Genomic DNA, 6,238 nt, shown 5'->3' with positions numbered 1-6,238 from the left:
ACTTTGGGGAAGAGATTGTTGGGTAAAGGGACCCTCATGCCATCCTGAGCCTGCCCAGGAAAGGTCCTGTTGTCCCCAGGTGGCACCAACGTGTCCTGACACTGGCCCTCTGGCGAGTATTTGGATGTTGGAAAACCATTCAAGGGACATCAAAAATGATAATTTTTAAAAAGCCCTCACTTGGGTTTATTTCTGCTTTGTTTTGGCAGATGCACATTCCTGACTGATGTTTCTCTTTTTTTTTTTCTGATCCCGTTCTGCCTGTGGGGCTATTTATTAGACCGTCTCCCCCAAAGGACGTGCCTTTCGGTTTCCGTGCTGCCTGGGCTCCGGGCCTCGAGGTTCCGCCCGAAGCTGCCCACCCAGACGCAGCAGGCTTGCTTTGGTGCCTCTCAGAAGCAGCTCAGCACCGCCGGGCCATTTCCTTTAGATGCCCGACACTCTCGGAGGCCATCCCGGAGGGCCGGACGACGTCCATCGTAATACAACGATGGCGGCCAGTGAGAGTGGGACCCCCTTGAAGGGAAGCTCTTTGGGGTCCTCAGTTCTGAAGACTGGACGGGCTCCCGAGACCGCTTTGGGCCTGCGTGGCTGCGTGTGTTCCTGCAGGACTTGGCACTGGCCACGACCCAACATACCTCCCAGGCCTGCTGCCTGCTGTGCTACTGCGACCTGCACATTTCTCATTTCTTACACAGTCCTGAATGCTTTTTAAGTCAGAACAGGAAGTCCCTGTTTGTTTTTCCATCCCTTGCTCAATGTGGATGTTTAGAAAAGTTGTACATGTGGTCGAGGAGCACTTAGATTGGATCCATCTGTTCAAGGGTGTTAACTATTTATTGACTGGAGGGGAGGCCCAGCATATCTCCTGCCCTCTTCTCACACAGCTCAGGCTGAGAGGGGGTGAGCCTCCCCCCAATACCCTGGGAGGTAGCTGTCTCTCAGGTTGTCCAACAAGAAGCACCCTTGCCTGGAGGGGGAGGTCAGGATGGGGGGGGGGAGGGTGCTGACATTAGCTCAGCCACAGTTTCTTCTCCCTCCCCAGTCGCATGGCCCCTGTCTGTCTGCCAGAGAGGTTTCAGGATTCCCGAGTCTTCGGTTCTCCCTGGGGGCCTTGAGTGGAGGGAATGAAAAGGTACAAGGCCAAGAGGTCACCGGCTTCCCGGGATCCAGTTTCTGAACCTTCTAATGCTATCCTGTCCCCATTCCCCTCAGCTGACTTGGTTCCCAGTAACTGGAGCCTCACTAGTCACCCAAACTGGACACCCTGCACGAGGGGCGGAGCAGATATTTTTATGTGCGTCTTGGAGAGAACATCACCAAATACCTCCCAGAGAGCCGGGAAGGCCAGGCTGCCTTTAGGTCCTGTGGAGGAGCTGCAAGGACTGAGGTTGGGCCCGTTCCGGGGAAGAGAAGGGGGGGTTTGGAGGACCAGATCAGCTCTACCCCGACGTTCATAATGGGGTTCTCTGCAGAGCAGCTCTTGTGCCGGAGGCTGCAATCTGGGGGACTGCCCACGCCCCCAGAAGCATGGGGCGCTCGTTCATAGAATTTCATTTGTTGGGATGGACCTCCCTGGCCATTCATCTTTCTCCTGAGAGCTCAATCCACAGACGTTTATTAAGCACCCTGGGAAATGGGGATCCCAAGCAAAAATGGAACACCAAGTGAAGGCCAGGACCTCGGTGGGGGGTGGGAGAGTGCCACCAGCAGCTGGGGGAATCGGGAAAGACAGGAGGCAGAGAACACGGGAAAGAGCCTGCCAGACCTGTGGGAAGACGGACCAGAAACAGGATGTTCTGTGTGAGGGACACCAGAAGGGCCAGGCTGGCAGGGTATGGCAGTTTATAGGGAAGATTAAAATTTCATTGTCTAGAAAGATTGTGAAGGTTTTCCTGGACTCTACTGGGGGGCACTGGCTAATTTGTGAACTCATTTTCTTCCTCGGGCAAATGAATGGGGAGAACTCCATTTTAAAAGGCCGTCGGAAGTGAAAAGGAGGTTTCAATGGAGGAAATAGTTCAGGTTTTCAGTAAAGGGTTAGATTAGAGTCTCCTTTTCTGATTAAAAAAAAAAATGATTGTTGGGGATATTATTGGGGATGTAGATGCTAAACGATAACTCTAGCCCAACTATCAGTAATATGGAATCGGGTCTTAATGATACAAACCCAGTGGAATTGTGCGTTGGCTTAGGGGGGTTTGGGGGAGAGGAAAGAACATGAAACATGTAACTATGGGAAGATATTCAAAACAAAAAAAAATTGCTAAGGGGGGGCAGCTGGGTGGCTCAGTGAATTGAGAATTGGGCCCAGAGACAAGAGGTCCTGGGTTCAAATTTGGCTTTGGACGATTCCTGGCTGTGTGACCCTGGGCAAGTCCCTTAACCCCTCTTGCCTCGCCCTCACCCCTCTTCTACCTCGAAACCCAATACACAGGCGTCATTCTAAGATGGAAGGGCGGGTGCCTTTTGTTTTGACCTCAATGCTGTGCGCCGTTGCCCTCCTCTCGCCTCATCTCGCAATGATGCTTCCCTGTAGCCCCGAGCCTGACGGTGCCACATCCCTCGCCCACAGCCGCCCTCCGCCTTGGAAAGAAAGCAGATCAGTTTCCCCATCAGTTCCTCCGGGGCCAGGATGACTCATCCGCCTCCTAAAGCTTTGGCTTTCCCGACTGTTTTTATTGCAATGACTTGGTGTTGGTGTGCGGCGGAGACCTTCAGACCCCGATAAAACGAGGCCCGTCTTCCCGTGGCCCAGTGTGTCTCCAGGACCGCCTGCCACAGAAACGCCACTTTCCCTCTTTATGGCCCCAAGGACGAGGAGTTCGAGCACCCCGTGCACTTTTCCCTTTCTCCGGCGCCCACCCACCCCGCACCCCAGGGAGCGGGGAAGTCTGCCCTCAGCGTGCTCGGGCCCTTTGTCCAGGGAGCCAGCCAAGCCGCCCTTTAGGGTGCGAAACCGGTCCGACGGCTTCGAGAAGCCGAGCCTGTGCTGCCCAAATGGCCCCGTCAGTGTCCCCAGGAACGCTGATTTCAGGCATCTCCCCTCCCCCAGCTGTCAGCGGAGCGGCTGGGATGGAAATTTCCTTGAATTCAGACAAATGTGTCACACGGAAGCCCTCTTGGGAGTTGGAAAGAGCCTATGTAGGGCGCGGGGCACCGCGGAGCGTGGCGGGAAGCAAAAGCTCGTCCCGGGGCTTCTTCGCTAGCCTGCTGGACCGCGAAGTATCCATCCGCCCTTTCTTCATAAAAGAACACCGGCCGGGCCCGTGTCACTTTCAAAGCTGTGCAAAGGGAGGGGGAAGGCCCGGGGTCCCCCGAGAGGCGGGCCAATGCGCAGGTGGGAGAGCCCAAGCCCAGAGCTACCCAATTACCTTCTACCAAAAGGGGAGCTCCCCGCAGCAGGATGACTTTGAGATCCCCAAATACCCAGCGCGGGGCTTGCCGGGCCTTTGGTTAAATGGGAAAATGGGATGATGCAGAGCCTGAAAATTCACAGGAAGGGCGGCTTTCTGCTCCCCCTGGGGAGCGCTTCTGTCCACGCAGGATCCTGGCTCGTTGGGAAAGCTGAGAAACTATCGGCTGCGTGCACACAGGTGAAAGAGAGGAGGAGGAGGAGGAAGGGAAGAAGACCAGACCGGGAGGCAGCTCTTATTGGATCTGCATTGATTTTGCAAGGTTGAGAAGTCCTCTTTTCAGCAAGAGGCTTCCCTTGCGCTCAGTACCATTTTTACTGTTGAATATCATTATTTCCAAATCTATAAAATGGGGGGAGAGAAAGAGAGAGAGAGAGATTGAGAGATTGAGAGAGACAGAGAAAGAGAGAGATATTGAGAGAGAGACAGACAGACAGACAGAGACAGAGACTCAGAGAGAGATTGAGAGAGAGACAGAGAGATTGAGATTGATTGAATAAAAGCATGTATAGGGGGCTCACTATGTCCTGGGTCCTATGCAGTCTTCTTTTCAGCAAGAGGCTTCCCTTGCGCTCAGTACGATTTTTACTGTTGAATATCATTTCCAAATCTATAAAATGGGGGGAGAGAGAGATTGAGAGAGACAGAAACAGGGAGAGAGACAGAGAGAGACACAGAGAGAGAGATATTGAGAGAGACAGAGATTGAGAGAGACAGAGACAGAGAGAGATTGAGATTGATTGAATAAAAGCATGTATAGAGGGTTCACTATGTCCTGGGTCCTATGCAGTATTTCACTTGATCCCCATAACTTTAGGAGGGAGGTGCTTTCATGCCCATTTTACAGATGAGAAACCCGGTTGGATAACTTGCCCAAGGTCACAGCCTCATTAAATGTCTGAAGTCACTTTCGGAAGTGTCACACTTCTCTCGCTTTAAATCAAAAGTCAGAAATGATTAAGCTCAGTGAGGAAGGTATGTTGAGATAGAACAAAGTGAGGTCACCGCCCTCATCAACGGCCATCACCATAAAGGCAAGTCCTTCTACCAGCAAAAGGATTAGGACACCCAGAAGGCTCAGATGATAGTTAGCATTTTTTAGCAATAAATTTTAATTTAAAAATTTTAAATAATTTTTAAAAGTTAATTTTTAAAAAGACTAAACAATCACCCTACTGCAAATAGTAATATTATGGAAATAGGTCTTGATCGATGATACATGTAAAACCCAGTGAAGTTGCTCATTGACTACTGGAGGGGGGGTGGGAGGAGGGGAGGGAAAGAACATGAATTATATAATTATAGAAAAAGATTCTGAAAGAGAGGAGGAGGAGGAGGAAGGGAAGAAGATCGGGTGGCAGCTCTTATTGGATCTGCATTGATTTTGCAAGGCTGAGAAGTCTTCTTTTCAGCACGAGAACTTAAAACTTAAAAAAATAAGACTCAACTCTTGTTGATCACCATTTTGATCACCAGCTCTTTAGGCCATTAAAATCAGGCCTCACTGTTGTAACTCTCTCCCTCTCCCTCTCTCTCTCCCAAAGAGGTTTGCCCATTGTATACATTTTCCCAAGCTTTTAACACCAAGTCTAATTAGCCACAGTCCTCAGTTGTGGAAAGGGATCTGCTGGAGGCTTGTGAAATATCGCCGTGCCCAGGACTTAGTGGGCCCTCCTATAAATGCTTTTGTTCCCCCGTTTTAGAGATTTAGTAATAATAAACAGTAAAAAGCATGCTGAGTGCAAGTGAGGAGGGAGAACTTCTATTTTGGTGGGAAGGTGATTCCAAGGCGTTAAGAGTGGTCTCCCCCCCTCCCCCCCACACTGGCCCGGTAGTTCTAGAAATGCCGGAAGAGTACGGAGAAGAGAAAAAGGAAAGGCCCAGACCAAGCGATTCCCTTTTGCCCCTCGATGGCAGGCTCGGCTACTTAGAAACAAAGGAGAGAAGCAGAGACAAATGGAGACAATGAATTCAGTTAATCTGCAAGTTGCCAAAGCAAACCCAAGAACTGTGGCCATTGCTACATGGTATCTCTGCAACTCTTGGGTGTCGTCCCTTAGGAGAAGAGGAGAGGACACGTGGGTCGTGGGGGGGCCCAGCCCTGCCCCCAGTTCAAGGCCGGGTGGCAGGTGACTCCGGAGCCTAGTGGCCTTCGTTCTCGGAGCTCCCCCGGCCACTCGCTCAGCTTCGCTGTCAGACACTTGGCGCGTGGGCGGTGAGGGCGTGGGGGGGCCCATTGCTCCTGGGCAAGAGTGGGCAGGCTCAGATGTCAGGAGGGGAGGAGGGTCCAGGGGTCCAAAGGCGGAAGGGATGGATCTTGGGAAACCGAGACTATTGGGTCCTACTAGTAGTTCGATTCGGAAATGGAATCTGAACCCAGGTCTCTGGAGTGGGGGGGACGCGTGAAGACCTGGGGAGATCCTTTCTGCAAAGCGCTTGGTTCAGTTCGTGCCCGGCACACGGTAGGGTGCAGCATATGCTGCTGTTTCCCCAGCTGTAAAATGAGGCTAGGGTGACCGCCACTGGGCACTGCACACGCACGCGCACCTCAGCCAGCGGGGATCCGCGGAGATCGCTCAGAAAGAACCCCTCGCTGCGCGGAGGCCTAGGTGGCCGCGGCCCCGCCCCCGCGCGGCCACCACGTGACCTCCCCTCGCCCTCGGCTCCCCGCCGGGCAGGCCACCCCACGTGACCGCAGCTGTCGTTGCCGTGGTAGCGGCTGCGTCGGGGGCGGGGGAGGTGAGGGAGGCTTGGGCGGAGGCGGCGGGAGCGGGAGGGAGACCGGGAGGAGGAGGAGGAGGAGGAGGAGGAGGAGGAGGAGG

The sequence above is a fragment of the Gracilinanus agilis genome, chromosome 4 (assembly GCF_016433145.1).
Source record: "Gracilinanus agilis isolate LMUSP501 chromosome 4, AgileGrace, whole genome shotgun sequence".
Classification (NCBI taxonomy): Eukaryota; Metazoa; Chordata; class Mammalia; order Didelphimorphia; family Didelphidae; genus Gracilinanus; species Gracilinanus agilis.
The sequence above is the reverse complement of the archived record's forward strand: the minus strand, read 5'-3'. Positions refer to the sequence as shown.